Source organism: Mirounga leonina, unplaced genomic scaffold, assembly GCF_011800145.1.
Source record: "Mirounga leonina isolate KUSES-001 unplaced genomic scaffold, KU_Mleo_1.0 Mir_174, whole genome shotgun sequence".
Lineage (NCBI taxonomy): Eukaryota > Metazoa > Chordata > Mammalia > Carnivora > Phocidae > Mirounga > Mirounga leonina.
Genome location: NW_023270451.1, coordinates 69,312,992 through 69,329,225, shown reverse-complemented (window position 1 = coordinate 69,329,225; position 16,234 = coordinate 69,312,992). Strand labels below are relative to the sequence as shown.

General features: G+C 43.7%; 1 long non-coding RNA gene across 1 annotated transcript in view; it reads left to right on the top strand.

Moving 5' to 3' along the window:
* The first annotated feature begins 536 nt into the window (after positions 1-536).
* LOC118021094 overlaps positions 537-16,234 on the top strand; it is a 37,599-nt gene continuing 21,901 nt past the window's right edge. Inside the window, exon 1 of the long non-coding RNA XR_004682102.1 lies at positions 537-7,363. This is a non-coding gene — a long non-coding RNA (uncharacterized LOC118021094). The remainder of the gene's footprint in view (positions 7,364-16,234) is intronic.

The window sequence follows — 16,234 nt, the reverse complement described above, 5'->3', positions numbered from 1 at the left end:
AATGATTTTGGTGTGAGTATTCACATTTTCCCAAGGGCCTCTTGTAGTCTTTGGATATACAGACCATTCTCTTGAAGAGTCTACGTCTCATGAGATCATCTCTGTTGACTTTGACTTCCTCTGTTGTTAACTGTTGAGCAAGTTAACTGTCACAAGTGAATTACACTGCATTTGCATTTGTATTCTGTGATACTTAGCAACCTAAAAAGTGAGCAGGAATAGATGCTACGGCTGAGGACGAAGCATTAGGTGATCACTTTGTCAGTGTTTTTGTATTATGATGACCTGTGCTTTCTTATACAGCCTGGTCATTCCGGGGGCTTAGAGAATGATGACTCAAGTAATTAGGAACCCCCCCCCCATATTATGTTACAGTTGAAGCACTCATGGGGCGCCAGGGTGGCGCAGTCGCTTAAGCATCTGACTCTTGGTTTGGGCTCAGATCATGATCTCAGGGTCGTGGGATGCAGCCCATAGTCAAGTCAGGCTCTGCGCTCAGCGGGGAATCTGCTTGAGATTCTCTTTCTCCCTCTGCCCTTCCCCCCTGCACTTGTATATGCACACGCTCTCTCTAAATAAATAAATAAATCTTAAAAAACAAATAAAGCACTCAGTATGGCTTAGTAGGCTTGATTATCAACCACATGTAGGTTTGTATGTACTTTCCTGACACTTAACGAGGTTATGTAACAACCTTGGGTAAGTTATTCACAGAACCTCAAGTTCTTGATACGTAATGTAGAGTAATAAAACCAACCTTTCAGAATGGCCATAGGACTTAGAGCCCATGTGTATAAAAATACGTAAAAGTCCTGGATGATACTTAGGGTGTGCAACTCAAGAAATGACCCCTGTTAGGGTTCCGGTTGCATTTGTGTGGTGCCTTCCAGTTTGTAGAAGACTTTGACGTTTAATTCAAGCCGAAGAACTTAAATTCTAGCAAAATCACTAAAGATTTTTAAGGTGTGCAGTGATCTGAGGAAGCTAAATTTCAGAAAATCATATTTGGTGGCTGTATACATGATGGATTATACCCTGTGATTTGATGGCCATTTTCTTCATGCTATAGATGGGAACACTGAGATCTAAGGAAATTGCACAATTTTCTTGGGATCACCTGGTTTGTATCTGGCAGACCTGAACCCAGAACCCCATCTTCTCACTCTTTTATTGTGTTTTTCCATCACATAGTTGCTCATTGGCAAGGGAACCGTTACAAAGGCCATCATGCTGGTCCAGGAACAAAGTGATAAAGGTCTACCATGTTTATTGGCAGTGGGAAAGGGAGGGGGAGGACATTGAAAATGGGTGCTGCTTATACTTGGCTCCATGAACAAGGGAGTCAAAGGCGTTCTGAACTTGTGAACCTGGCTGGATGGCCATACAATTGATTGAAGTAAAATAAGTAGAATGTGTTGGTTTTGTTGTTTCCTGGTGAGCTTAAAGGGACCTCCCTGTCCAGATGGAAATACATAGGATTCAAACTAGGAGAAAATGCCCATTCTGAAGAAATAAATTTGAGACTTTTAAATGCCGTAGAAGGAGCATTGAAACCATTGTACTATGTATAAGTATATGCACCTGGGCTTTGTGACATATTCCCAGTTCAAGACCGGGCCACACTGTTGCATTGTAAATCACCAACCCTTGCACCTTCATCAGCCGGAAGAGCTGTGCCCATAGATTCTTCTGCATTTGCGTGTTTGTTTTGTTGGATGGATCCTGCTGTGGCACCGAGAGACAGACTTTGCTGGGCCCTGTTTTGTAAACAAATCTGTTCGCGCACACTTTTCTTCTCTCATTGTATGTGTGCAACTGGCTCTGCTTTTCTCTCTAGACACGCGGAAGCCTAGGAATTTAGAAGCTTGTTTTCTTTTAGAAGTATGAAGGCATCAGAGAAAAATGTTGCACATGCATTCAAAATGTGCACATCTACCCTATATAAGGCTTTGAATCTTCATGATTTTAGCTCCAGACCAGGAACACTGCAAGTACATTGCAGCCCGGTGCACACACAATACCTCCAAGAGACACCCCTGAAGCTGCCACAGAACTATTGATTAAGCTCAGTAAATAAAGAATAGAGTTCATTCTGTGGGCCATAAATGGGATTAGTCACCCAAAACAGCAAAGTATAATTAACTGGTTTTCCAAGAAAAGATGATTCATCCCTTGCTTAGATTGGAACATGAACTTACAGTATATATCCAAATGGTCACTTCCTACCTGTAGTTTTTTGGCATGTTTCATTTAATATTCCAGCAAAGTTCAAGTTTTTATGACAGGAAGTATGTGAATGGTTATGATAGGAGCAAATAACACTTGACTTTATGATTGTAGTACAGGAAGTAGCTTTTCACGCCAAGTAAGTCTTTGGGGGAAAAAAAAGCGCAGGCTTATAAATCTAACGTACGTAGGTTTCCCAGAATCTTTGCTCTCTTAAGTGGAAATCACACCAGAATGTGGTCTTATTTTCTCTTCTCAACTTCTCTTGTGCACAAATGTCTTTGTTTTAGGAATAGGCATTTTCAGCATTTCAGTATGACCCAACATGATAGGGAACCATTCAGAAAGTTCTACGTGAATGTAATAGGGCCAGACTTTATGGAATATACAGCATGAAAAGCTTTGAAGACCCTGAATAGGAAATTTGTTTCCTTGAAGAGTAAATGACTAAATCATCATTCACCATCGAAGCAGAGGGGTCCCCCAACTTCTCTTGCTCTGGTGGCCACATTCAGTGAGCATGTGGGAAAGACCATCTGATTAACATCAAAGAGTCTGTGTAGGAGCGAGTTTAAAGAAAAGAAAGAATTGGGTAGAACTTCAGTTATGTTCCTCATAGGCAGACCTTTAATGGAGGCTTTGTTTTTCCCCCGACTTAAAATAACAATAACAATAATAATAATAATAATGGAAAGAAAAGTTTTTTTCCTCATCTTTCTCTTTTCTTCTTAAAGCCTGAGGAGCTTATAGTAAGAAGAAAGTTTGGGACTGGTGCTTGTTCTGAGAACCAGGATTACACACACACACATCACATGAATGAATGGAGGCCAGTCAGTCAGATGAAAATGCCCGAGAAGTGTCTCATAGTTCTGCGTGCACCCCCATCCCCCGTGGCCTGTGACACAGCCCCACTCCTGGAGTTATTGGATGGAGATTCAAGCTTTAACCCTGTGATCATGAGCCTCCCTTAACCACACTGATTGAAAACGTTTTCTACATACCTTCTACCGCTAAAACTCAGTATCACAGATTTGATACGAAGCTGTTCTCAAAGAACACACAAATGTGTTAGAGTTAGCGGTACTTAGTTGTCATTAATTTCCTTTAAATTCTGCAGAGAAAATATTTGCATGTGGCGTGATGAAAAATCTGCCTCAAGGTATAGCTTTCAAGGTAGTTTCCTAAGTTCTGTGTTACTCCCCATGTACCCCAGCCTGGTGTGACTGGCAGACATGCCGACGGAAGGCTCCGGAGTGGAGTGGCCAAGGTCAGGCTCCCTGGTTTTGAATCCTGGTCTCACCACCTACTGATTGCCTGACCCTGGTCAAGTCCTTAAACTCCCCAGGGCTCAGTTTCCTTGTCTGTAGGCTGGGGATAGTAATGGAATTTGGGGTCGTGGTGAAAATTCAATGAGTAGGTCTGTGTCCAGCTCCTGGTGCTGTCTGAGCCAGCCCTGCCTGTCATTTTGCTCTTACCTGATGATTAAACTGGCTTAAAGAGGCTGGGTGATCTGGACCAGAGCAAAGCGTAGCCAAAGGAAGAGCTGAAACTCAAACATGAGCCCTCTGACTACCCACAGTCTGGTGCCCTTCCCACGTGAGACCACGCCCCCCCCCTTTCTAGAAAAGTGCCACTGAAGAGTGCACTCCTTTGCATTGCTTAAAAGAAAACTTTGAGTCAAGTTGAATATAGAGAACATTTGTCGCAGGGTTTTATTTTGTTTGGGGAGAACGGGGGTGGGGGTGGGGGACGGCGGACCCAGAGGTCTGAAGAGGGAACCCAAATCTGTAAATTTACACCTGAGTCCTGTCCACGGCACAGCCTGCAGCAAGACCTGGACACTCTCTGTAGTTCAGTCACGTGCAAAATACCCAACCTGAGAAGTCACCCTCTCAGACCCCACAACGCAGAGGATGTCCTAACCGGCAGCAGCTTCTTGGCGGTGGCCACATCTGTTGGGTTTGTGTTCTCTGTTTTGTCCCGCCCCACCCCCACAAGCACGTATTTCATGATCTTTCTTCTGCATTGCTCTGCTTTTCCCTTCTCTTCTTTAAAACGTCTGCATTGGCCACGCAGGCGTAAGTGAGGAAATTCGGTATACTTAATATTTGAGTAGTTGTCAGGCCTCTAATCATTGCTTTTCCACTCACCAAGCTCAGGAGCAATAGGATTTTTTGAAATTGGAGATATTTAAAATTGCTCTCCCTATAATAGATAGGTTCTTGTTCTTTGACATTTTATAGAATGTTCCTCTTGCCATTGACGGGGTTCATAAGGTCTTGGGAGTGAGGGCAGAGGGATGACTGTTGCGTCGTGTTGTTGGTGTGAATTAAATTCTTAACACCAATTATCGATGCTGTTTTTAGTCACTCTCAATTCGAAGATTATATTCCTATCATGTGAGTGGTTCCCATACTGTTCTTTTGAAAATATCAGTTTGGCAAAGATTATAAAAATCTATCACATTGGTGAAAATTTCCTTCCATGGAATAAAATACAGATGGCTTTATTAAAACTTTTCACGTATATTCTTCATGTTTATCTTGTGCTTTCAAAGATGAGAAATAGAGGAGTCGGGGTAAAAGGGGCAGAGTGTTACCATGACAGAAATGAAGGGCCAAAAGCGCATGGCACAGCTGTCTGTCCGCATTTGGTTCACTGGTCTTCAGTCTTCCGTTCACCCCGAGTGGAAGCTTCTGTTTTTCTCCTCCGACCTTCAGGAGCTCCCCCTCCCACCATTGCCACCCAAGACAGAAGCACATTAACAGCCCGGACATGAAGGACAGGCTTTTTTTTTTTTTTTTTTTAAAGCTCCTCTTCCAGCAGAATGTCTCCTAGTCCCCTCAGAAAATGAACTCTGTCACCACTGATACTCTCTAAGGTGGGATAAAAACAGTCCTTCTCAATTTGCCCAGTTGTTAAGAAATTCTGCTCTTCTCTGACATAAATGATCAGGTTTGGCCGACACCAAGACAAATACAAGAAGTCCTGTCTTTGCCCTTCGTATCCCGTTCTCAAAGGGTGCTCTGGTGGGAAAACCACACGGCCACCCCCGTGAATGTGACGGGAGTCCTATAAAGAACAATTTTGCTGCCCCCCCCCCCCACACACAAATCTGAAAAACTTCTTGCTTCTCATGGACCCTGTGACTGGCACTCAGAGCCCTTGCCTTCAGTGTCTCAGCGAGCGCCCCGGGCCGGGGTGGGTGGGGGGAGACGATTTGCATGTTTGAAACTTGGGGACAAATGAAAAGAACTCTTTCTCTTTCCTTGAAGGGTTAATGCTCTAACCAGCTTCGGATTGGTTCACTTGAATCCTAAAATTACTTTTCTGGTCACGCGCACTGAAGGTCTAAGCATTTGTGAAATGTCTTCCCCCCCCCCCCCCTTCTTCTTCTTTCTCCTGATGCTGTTCTCTTGGCTGTCTTAATTACACAGGAGTTGAGAAACCAAATTAAAATTAGGCGTGGCTGGTAAACAGTGATCACGTTGCATGCTTTTAGTTTTGCTTGTTGGGAGTTACTTCTCCCTGTGTTGCTTGCCTCCCCGCTTTTTTTGTTGTTGTTGTTCCAAAGGAAATATCATAAGCTCTTTTAGAAATACTCACAGGAAGTGAGTATCCATATGCTGGTGACTCGCCAGCGACTGAGCGTTGACAGGTGGAGAATACGGCTGCAGCCCTCCCAGATTTATTTGCACGTTTCCACCGGAACAGAGGATTAATTCGGGGTGCATAGACCAGAGGGGTTTTTGTATAGCGAGGGAAGTATAAGAGGAAATTGGTCATTGCGCATCATCTTGAGGGACGGTGATTCAGGGAGCTGGGATGGGGTCAGCAAGGCACGTGGCTCCTGTGTCTGAGGGTTCTGCTCACTGCTCGGAGGGCAGGCTGCCTTCTAAAAATGCGTGCTCCCTCCACCACCAACAGCGATTCTTTCACAGTGAATCACTTCCAGAAATGAATAGCCACAGTTTTTTTGGAATGAACGTTGTTGTGAAATCCCTCGCTTATAATGGCAGGTTTTCAGTTGGTGGTTTTATCAGAATTTCTCAAGATCAAAACGAAACCTCCTCTTTAAAAGGAAAGAAAGTACTCCCGATACAGAAAGCAAAAGTATTTCCAGTCTCCTAATGAAGAACTGTCACAGAATGTCTCTGTACCTGTATTTAGAGACACATGTCTGTGCATTTGCCTGAATGTGTGAGTTCTCAGAATTATGGATTCATTGCTGGTAGCTGGTGATTTCCAATGCAGAAGGTCGCTAACTACAAGAAATGTTCTATCCGGTGAGTAGGTGGTAGATTCCAATGATAATTGCTAAACCAGTGTTCATGGTCTTGAGTCGTGGATTCAAAAGACTGCTAGCAAGCTTTTAAATACTTCTGCTATAATTTATATGATTTAATGGACGGAACCTCAGGACTCACAGAAGCCTGTGAAGGGTTTTTCAGAATGTGGATTGATTGAATAATCATTGGATTTTTTGAGTATAGCAGTCCTTTTGAGAAGGAAAGGACGTTTTACAGAGGGAAGCAGTTTATGGGGGGCTTTTTGAGGTACAGTTACTGCTCGTCTGTATTTAAAGTATCACTCTGTCGTCTTACGAGATAGAAGTAAATGCCTACACGGTCTCAACAGAGAAAAAGTAATGCCAACTCTTTTTTCAGTGAAGAGACTTCATCCACATCTTCCTCTTAACTGGAATTTTGTCCCCTAAATATTCACAAGGAGGAACTGTCCTATTGAACAAGACTAACCTCCCAGCAGTACCTGTGACGGGTCTCACGTGGTGGGCTCTCCGTGGCTTACTGGCCACGCCTTTATCCAGGGGGCGCAGGGAAGGAGTGCACTCACTGGAAACAGTGAGCGCAGTTGCAGGAATTGTTCTCTCTCCCAAGTGGAGAAGTTGTTTGACCTACTGACTCATTTCATAGGAATTGGGAAAACAACCTAGTGTGGTTTTCATTGTTAGTCCTGGAAGATTCCAAAATCTGTGTGTCTGCGAATAAGAGGAGCTGGAGAAAGGTGGTGTTACCACTCACCACCTCTGCTTGCCTGTTCTCCTAGTGGAATTCACTCCCTTCCTTCCAGGACAAGTCCTGCCTGCACTTCGGGATCCTTTGTGTCCTGCCCAGTGGTGAGTATGGATGACGGCAGTTTCTGATTTTCACCGGTTCTTGCTTCTAAATTTCCACGTGGCATTTTGTCAAAGGAATAAGCTTTTAAAGAGCATCTTTTCCTGACCCATTTATGCCACATTTCACATTTACCTGTAGAAAATACTCTGGATGTGGAGATAATCATAAAAGGTGGCATAACCTATAGGTGACAATAGAAATTAAGAGCCAAGATATATTGATTTTTACAGCATATGGCCATGAAGGCAGTTTTGATTTTGACATACTCGTATTAAGTGTTTTTTGTGATGTTCTTTAAAACACAAGTATGGAAGATAACAGTACATTCTAGCTAAAATACTACAGTTACTAATAGTTGGGAGAGATACATGTTTTTGGTTAGGAACCTTTATGTGAAGAGAAACTTCTGATTCCTGATGTCTTGGTTTTAAATCAATGTTATCAAATAAGCTAAAGGTATCAAAAGAGGACAAAGAAAGTATATTGAACTTTGTGAGAAGCAGAAACTCACGTATTTGAAGTGCTTGAAGGGTTAGATTATTGCCTCTGTATTATTTTGTATATGCTGGATTTCTCACATCACACCCTTAAGTCATGTTCTCCGTTAATGCAAAAGTTGCTTAATGTATAATTATTGTAGAATTTCTCTTTCTCTTTGGAAATGGCAGAGTAGAGAGTTGAATCAATCATTCCGGCACTATTAGTTTACTATTGCTTTATTATGGCTGAGTGCCTTAGAGCTGAGGTTCTTAACCTTTTCGGGGTGTTGGGGCCCTTTGAGATTATGATGGAAGCCATGAATCCTTTTGCCACATTCACACACAAACATTTGCCTGCATTTTCCAGAGCATCTGCAACTCAGTACGTCTCATCTGTGGCCCCCAGGTTAAGGACACCAGCCCAGAGCCAGACGTTACTGTGATTCTGCCGTTCTTGAGCTTCCCAGTTAACACTCAGATTTCAAAGAGGAGGCATCCAAGTCAGAAAGAAGACATTCTCTCTTTGCTAGCTGGGGGGGGGGGGGGGGGGGGGGGGGGGGGGGGGGTCATGCTTAAAAAAAAGGAGGAAAGGTGGAGAAAATAGGTGACTAATATTAAATAAATAAAGCGAATGGATAATATTCTCAGAACCTCCAAACATATACCCCAGGATCCCTAAAATTTAACCATGAAATGTGTAGAGTGCCTCGTGAATTCTGGTAGAAACTTTTAAGACTCCCAGTTAACAGTTGGGGCGAGTTTTTCTCATACATAAGGAAATCTGTTTTCTTTCTTTTTCCTTTTCCTTTGTGTATGCTACCAAATTAGATAGGACTGCAAATCATCCGAACTCCAGAAATAAAATTGAAAACAATTGTAACCAACTGGAGAATGATTCTCCATTAGCACAAGAAGTCTGGTGGGGATAGATGGAAGGTAGTTGAGTTGAGTGCAGAAGTCCACCATTTAGAAGAACTGTAGCCCTTACTGCCCATCAAGTACATCAGTACACTGTAAGGCTGTTGTGGAAAAAAATAGACATGAATCTTGGGTGTATTAACAGAAGTATGACATAAAAGGCTAAGTAAACAAGACTTGCATTAGTCACACTGATTGTTGTGTCCAACTTTAGTCACATTTGAAAAAAGATTTTGGGTAACTGTGAAGAGCAGATAGCCAAGGAACAGAAGTTGTATACCCTTCCAGCAAAAGATAAAGTGACTGAGAGTTTCCGTCTGAAAAAGGCTAAGGGATTTCTTGCTAATGGGCTTTGAGTAGCAAGCGTCTGATTTATCTTTATATCCCCGGTGGCTCACACACTGCCTTGCTTTCAGTAATTTGCAGTGCTTTAAGTGACCGTCCCGTGTGGGGACGTTGGTAACACTTTTTTGATAGGCTGGGCTGGAGCAAATGGATTCCAGTAAAACCAAAGAGAGATTGTCAGGACATAAGGTCTATAATAAATAAACTTGCTAGTTAATGAATAGATCAGAAAGACAACCTCCATTGCCACAATGATCAAGTTAGATGAGTGGTGAGCTGGGGCAAGTGAGGAACTCTGGGGTTGAGATCTTTCCCAAGATGGGAATAGGTAACTGTCTGAGGTGGTGGAAACATTTCTTAATTCATTCAACAAACACTGAGGGCCTGCTTTGCTAGGTGCTCACATTCTGGGAGAGGAGGCCAAAACACAGATCACAGTGTACAGTTTAGTCCTGAGGTTTCATAAAATCGGCATGCTGTGGGACCTGCTAACACCTAGCCACCGTCCGTGAGGCTTCCTGACGAAGGTGATGTGTGATAGACTCTGGCAGGACAGCCTTCCAGGAGTTAGCCAGGAGTCAGCCAGGCAGGGGAGGAAGCATTGTGTGGAGGCGTTAGCCGCAGAGGCTGTGAGCTCCAATGGGGGAGGGTATGGAAGAGGAACAGTGAGAGAAGGTGAAGCGGGAGGGGAGTCCCTGACAACAGGCCCAAGGCGCCACACCCTGGCTGCCTGAAGGTGGCTGTCCGGGAGGGTAAGGTGGCCAGACACACCTTAGAAAGGTGGCCCGGGCTGCAGGGAAGAGAATGAGTTGGGGGGAGAGGACCGGGCCAGGTCAGGCAAGGCAGGGGGACCAGACAGTGAGAGAGCTGGTTGAGCCAGAGCCCTCCAGTGGAGAAACGACGAGGATGCCCAGGGCAGCGGATTCAGGGGGGGTTAGTGAGTGGGAGAGGGGAGAGGAGAAGAAAGGACGGTGGCTGAGGTGATGAAGCGGTATCATTCACCACGAGATGAAATACGAGAGGAGAGGCAGGTCCGAGGGAAGATAAGGCAGCGTTTGGACGTGGCAGAGTGCCCACAGACAAGTGGGTGTGTAGGACACTGGGAAAGTTGGGAGAGTGGTGAGGTGGTTTGTATGGATTTGGACTCGGAGGTCCAGCTCAAAGTCATTATCTTACTGGTGGTCTTGACTTGTGTGAGACCTGTTTCTAAAGCAGTGAATCACTCTTCCAAACTTTTTATATGGTATTTGTTATTTTTTTCTAACTTACGTGTAGTAAAACTTATTTAAAATACAAAGTGTAGTATAAAGAAGAAATGTAAGTTATCTCTGATCCTATCACCCAAAGCTGTCTTAACATTTGTGTGTATTTCCCTTCAATATTTTCCTGTCACACAGAGTTTACAGAATTAGCATCATTCTCTGTAGGAACTTTTATATCCCATTTCTTAAATGAGCATTTTCTCCAAGTGCTTAAAAATGCTTTAAAAACATTTTTAACAGTGCAAAATTGGAGAGTGTTTAGTTAGTTTCCATTTTCTTTTCTTTAGAGAGAGAGAGTATGTGCGCGTGTGCAGGGGGAAGGGTAGAGGGAGAGGGAGACAAGCAGACTCTGCTGAGCAGGAGCCTGATGTGGGGCTCTGTCTCACGACCCTGAGATTATGACCTGAGCTGAAATCAAGAGTCAGATGCCTAATCAACTGAGCCACCCAGGCGCCAGGAGCTTCATTTTTATTTTTTTTTAAGATTTTATTTATTCATCTGAAAGGGAGCAAGAGAGAGCACAAGCAGAGGGAGAGGCAGAGGGAGAGGAAGAAGCAGACTCCCCACTGAGCTGGGAGCCCAACATGTGGCTCGATCCCAGGACCTGGAGATCATGATCTGAGCCAAAGGCAGATGCTCAACCATCTGAGCCACCCAGGCACCCCTTCCATTTTTTTTAAAAGCCAGTTTTACATTATAATAATTATCCTTTCAAATGCATGAATCCTGGATATTTTTCATTAAAGTATATTTAAATGATGTAACAATATTAGTATTGTAATATATTAATAAAACATTGATAATATATTAATATTAAATAATATATTTAAATAGATACTGATATGAATAGCTGGAAGTTTCTTGGAAATCAAACCTACAAATTAGAGAAAAAACGGAATGAAAGAAATACTTCCTTAAAATAGATACCTTGCAGTGAGTTTATTAAGTTAAAGGAATTAAAACTTTTTATTTATTTATCTATTTATTTATTTTTCTCATTTTAAGTAGGCTCCATGCCCAACGTGGGGCTTGAACTCACAACCCTGAGATCAAGAGCTGAGCTGAGATCAAGAGTCACATGCTTAACCGCCTGAGCCACCCAGGCGCCCCTTGACAACTGTTTAATGGCTTCCCACTCTGTGCTCGGTACATGGCATTCTGTAGCTGCTTCCAGGAAAGGTTAACTTTTTCGTGTGTTTATTAATCCATTGTTTCTTTTTGTAAACTTCTGTTCATGTCCCTTATCAACTTTTCTATCACAGTGCAACTGTTCTTATAATTTATTTGAGGGGAGTGTGTGTGTGTGTGTGTGTGTGTGTGTTTAGTGATATTTGGGCAAATATTTTTCTCAGCTTCTTTGATTTTGTAATTTTGTTCATGATTCTTTCGAGACACAGAACATTTACATTCTGTTTGGTTAAATAAGTGATTTTTGTCTGTTTTTTCCTTTGTGACTCTCCTGTTAACATGGGCTTAGGAATGCCTTCCTGCCCAGAAGTTAGAAGATATTCTTCTGATTTTTTTTTTTTTAAAAATTGCATTTTTTATATTAAACTCACCAAATTAGAAGTAAGGAAGGTGTAACGGCTTTTTTTTTTTTTTTCACATAGTCCCCCGGCGTCCTGTATGAAGTCACTTGTCTTTCCCCAGTTAATTTTTAGTGCTTCCTTATTTCATACTTCAAGACCTTTCACCGTTCTATCTAACTGTAAGAGCCCATGAATTTTGGGGAATACTGGTACCTGAGTGGAGGGTGTGATAATACTTTTTTCCCGACATTATATTAAAAGTCTCAAGTATACAGTAAGATTGAAATAATTTTACAGTGAGCCCCCACCTATACACCAGCTGGATTCTACAATTAATATTTTAACCATTTTTTCCCTTTGTCATTTACCTATTCATGTGACGGTTTTTAAAACTCCTGAATCATGATTTGATTTCAGGTGGACTGTCAAAGATGTTTTCTTCCATTCCGTTTTTTCTCTAATTTGTAGGGTTGATTTCCAAGAAACTTCCAGCTATTCATATTAGTACAGTAAAATAGTGAATATGAGAATAAATACCAAGAGAAGCTGCTTTCCAAGATATGTTTTGGTCCCCTAATTTTATGAATATGGTTTGATTTTTAAGGCTTATGATTATTATTCACATACGATGAATTTGTTTTTCAAACATAACCCCCTCTTAAGGGCCCCATCCTCCCATATGCAGTAGACTTGGGGCTTTCTGTTCTTTTGGTTGGAGCTGAAGAGTACATTTAGGAGAGGACTAGAAGGGCACACAGTAGGCACCGAGATGCTTGTAGAAGTCTGGTGAGTGGGCCTTGTCCGAGCCAGCAAGGGGACTGCCTGGACGCAGCAGGCTTTGAAAGAAAACTTTTGCCAGAGTCGGGTCACCTTCCCAAGTGGCCACCATCAAGCTCTGCCGTGGGAGCCCTTAGCATAAAGACTGCTCTGCCCAGGGCAGCCTATCACCCCAGACTTTCCCTACTGATGTTTGGCAGTGAGTGTCCCTGGTTCACGGTGAGTGATTAGGTCAAACCCTATGTCAGGGAGCTTAATCACCTCTCCCAGCCTAATTGATGAGCTCCCTAAATTCCCATGAGTTTTCGAGGCTGGATAGCATCCCAGCCTTCCCACATCTGGCTCTTAGCGTAGCTTAGACCTGGCTGAACGGAAAATGCACAGCCTGATGAAAAGACTCGCCTTTGGCCACCACTAGACATTAATGGTGGTTTATATTTTGTGTACTGTTTTTTTTTCACCATCTGAGCCTCAATTTCCTGTTTGTAAAATAAGCTGATTTTATTAGATCATATAGAACATTTTTTTCTTTATTCAAAATCTGTGATTTTAATCTAGAACGTTGAATATAGGTCAGTTATCCACCCTTTCTCAGAAATCTGGGAAGACTTTTTCTTTTTTCAGTTTCTCTGAATAATACTTTCCAACGTAGGACCACTGATGGAAGTTCTCCAGACCCTGGGTCTAGGGCTAGAATGTTAAAGCCCTTAGCTCCTGTGCAAGGGATGAGGGGCATTCCTGAGATCATTCAGAGGAAGCCTTACTCACAGGAAGCTGATTTGCTGACTAGCTCTTACTGAGCACGTTCCCCCTTGACCTCCAGGAGACTCACTCTGTGGTGGCCCAGTGACACCTTTGTTCTAAATTCCCTGCTCTTAGTGAGCAATGCTGTGGGATTTTAGAAGTCTAGCCAACTTAAATGCTTAGGCATTTAAGGATAGAAAAAATTTAATTTAACATAACCTAGGGCGCCTGGGTGGCTCAGATGGTTAAGCGTCTGCCTTCGGCTCAGGTCATGATCCCGGGGTCCTGGGATCGAGTCCCACATCGGGCTCCCTGCTCCTTGGGATCCTGTTTCTCCCTCTGCTTCTCTCTCTCTGTCTCTGTCTCTTGTGAATAAATAAATAAAATCTTTAAAAAAAAAAAAAAGTGTTAACATAACCTAAATTGGCATTCTTGTAACATCCGTATTCAAAAGAGGCATCCTCTTTGAGTGAATGATTTTCTTTTCTTTCAAGATTTTATTTATTTATTTTACAGAGAGAGAGAGAGAGAGAGAGCACACAAGCAGAGGGAGCACTAGGGGGAGAGAGAGAAGCAGGGAGCCTGATGCGGGACTCGATCCCAGGACTTGGGATCATGACCTGAGCCAAAGGCAGACACTTAACCAACTGAGCCGCCCAGGCGCCCGAGTGAATGATTTTCAGAAAAACAATGAAATAAGCTGCATTTTTCTCTTGCCGCTGTCCCCTTTCAAGTGTTTGTGCTCCAGCAAGAGTCAGCTTGTTGCTTCCCAAACCTGCCGAGCCGTTTCCTGTTACCCTGTCTTTGAGAAGCAGCTCCCCCACATCCTTCCTCGTGCCCCCCTCTCTGGCCCAGAGGGAGCCCCACCATGCTCCCCGCTCCCAGCCCAGGGCTACCTTTCACACTGCAGATACGCCAGTGCTAGGGTTTGAATTTCTTTGGTGTTCCTGAATTTGCCAGAAGCAAGGGAGGGTAGTTGGAAAGCGCTCCTGTAACCTGTTATTTTCCTTACAGTTAAAATGTGAGGAAGACTAACTCTTCCCACCAGTCACTACCATGCTGTGCATCAGGTTTCTGAATCATCTCCTCAGTCCACAGCTCATTTTAAAATTTCGCTTCCAGGCTAGATCTGCAGGAAATAAGATTGTGAGATCATAAATGCTAGAGTGGGTATGAAGTTAATTTACCAGATCCCAGAATGTTAGCCCTGGGAGTCCAGAGGAGGCCGCTTCACAAGTGAGTCACGCCTGTATGGAACCTGGTATCTGCAAAGGTGTAAACATGCCAAAAATATAAATAGCTCTAAGATGAGTTTAAATTAAAGCATAAAATAAAGTTTGGGTATATTTACAGGCAGTGGGATTACTTAACAGGTTAGGAAGGAAAACATGAGATATTTGAGGTACATCCTTGAACTTCTAAGGTAGCTACCTTGAAGAGAAAGCTTGAAGGAAACGCACCATGGCGTTACTCTGAAGGATTTTTTAAAAAGTCAGCACAGGGCCCAGAAGCAGTGTTTTGGATAGATGAGGAGTATTTTCCAATATAACGTTCCTCGTGGGCTGATTGAACCGTGAGCCTTCTCCTGTGAAGCCGAAGGATCCCTCTTCTTGTGAGAGAGTGTCCGTTAGCTCTGCCCGAATCTGTACCGACCGTGACTGACCCAGAAGGCCGGGTCGCTGCGGTTGCATTTCCTGTGGCACCCATGTTCTGGGGTCAGGGTTAACAGGGATCATTCATCTCCATGTTCAGGTCTGCACTTTTCCACTCACATCAGCTGTAGGTGAGAGTAGACCTGCCCCAACCCAGGAGACTCGCGATGACACAGGAACGACTGCAGCTAGCTAGCACTGTCGAGTGCAAAGAGCTGAGCACCGTGTGTCTGTTTTAATAAGCAATCCTGTTAGGCAGGTGCTATCATCATACCCACTTTTCTGATGGAAAACTAAGGCTCCGAGAAGTTGAGTCATCTCTCCCAAGATTATGCAGCGAGTATGTGGGGGAGCCGGGGTTCAGATCACAGCAGTCTGGCTCCTGAGCCCAAGTTTTTAAAATGATTCCTATTTTGGAGGCATTTTTATCCTTTGGGGCCACTCAGTTTCACGGAGTCAGTTCTCTTTTGTGGTGCATCTCCCAAACCTAGGCATTCTGGCACCGTACCTTGCCTGGATCACCTGGTACTGCTTGTTATGAATGGTGCACATAAGCAGAGCCCACCCCCACGGCTCCAGCAAACGTGCTGCTGGTTATTAGAGAGTATGTCCAAAAAAGGTACTTAACAAAGCAGCTATCCCAACTACTGACAAACCAACTTGTGTGGCCCGTGATGGAATCCCTTTTCTTTTATTTTTGAAAATGAATAGAAGCTTGTTAATGTTGTGCCTTCCAGTAAGTTCAGGCCCACTGTCAGGACCCCAAAATCTGTTGTCTTGTGATATTCTTGTTGCTGAGCTACCGAGTGCCTCATCCGGGAAAGCTGCTTTTCCACCATGTGACACAAAGGTCCTTCATGCTCTACCCTCATCTCTTGACACTCCCCCCCCTTTCCCCCTCTTCAGTGGTCTCTGGACTGGCCGGATGAAGCTGGTCGTGCTTGCCCTTTGCATGGAAGCTCTTTCTTTTCTCTCTTTCTAGCCAACCACTCTTGTTCCTTTCAGATGAACCCTCCTCCCGTTAGCCTCCCCTGACCGCTCAGGACCTGGTCAGGTGCCCCTGCGTGCTTCCACAGCACCCTCTGCTTACCCTTTGTGCACGTACATGTGGGGCTCTAACTTCCTTTTCCTAGCCCGCGTTGGTACTGCTTACTTTTGGATAAA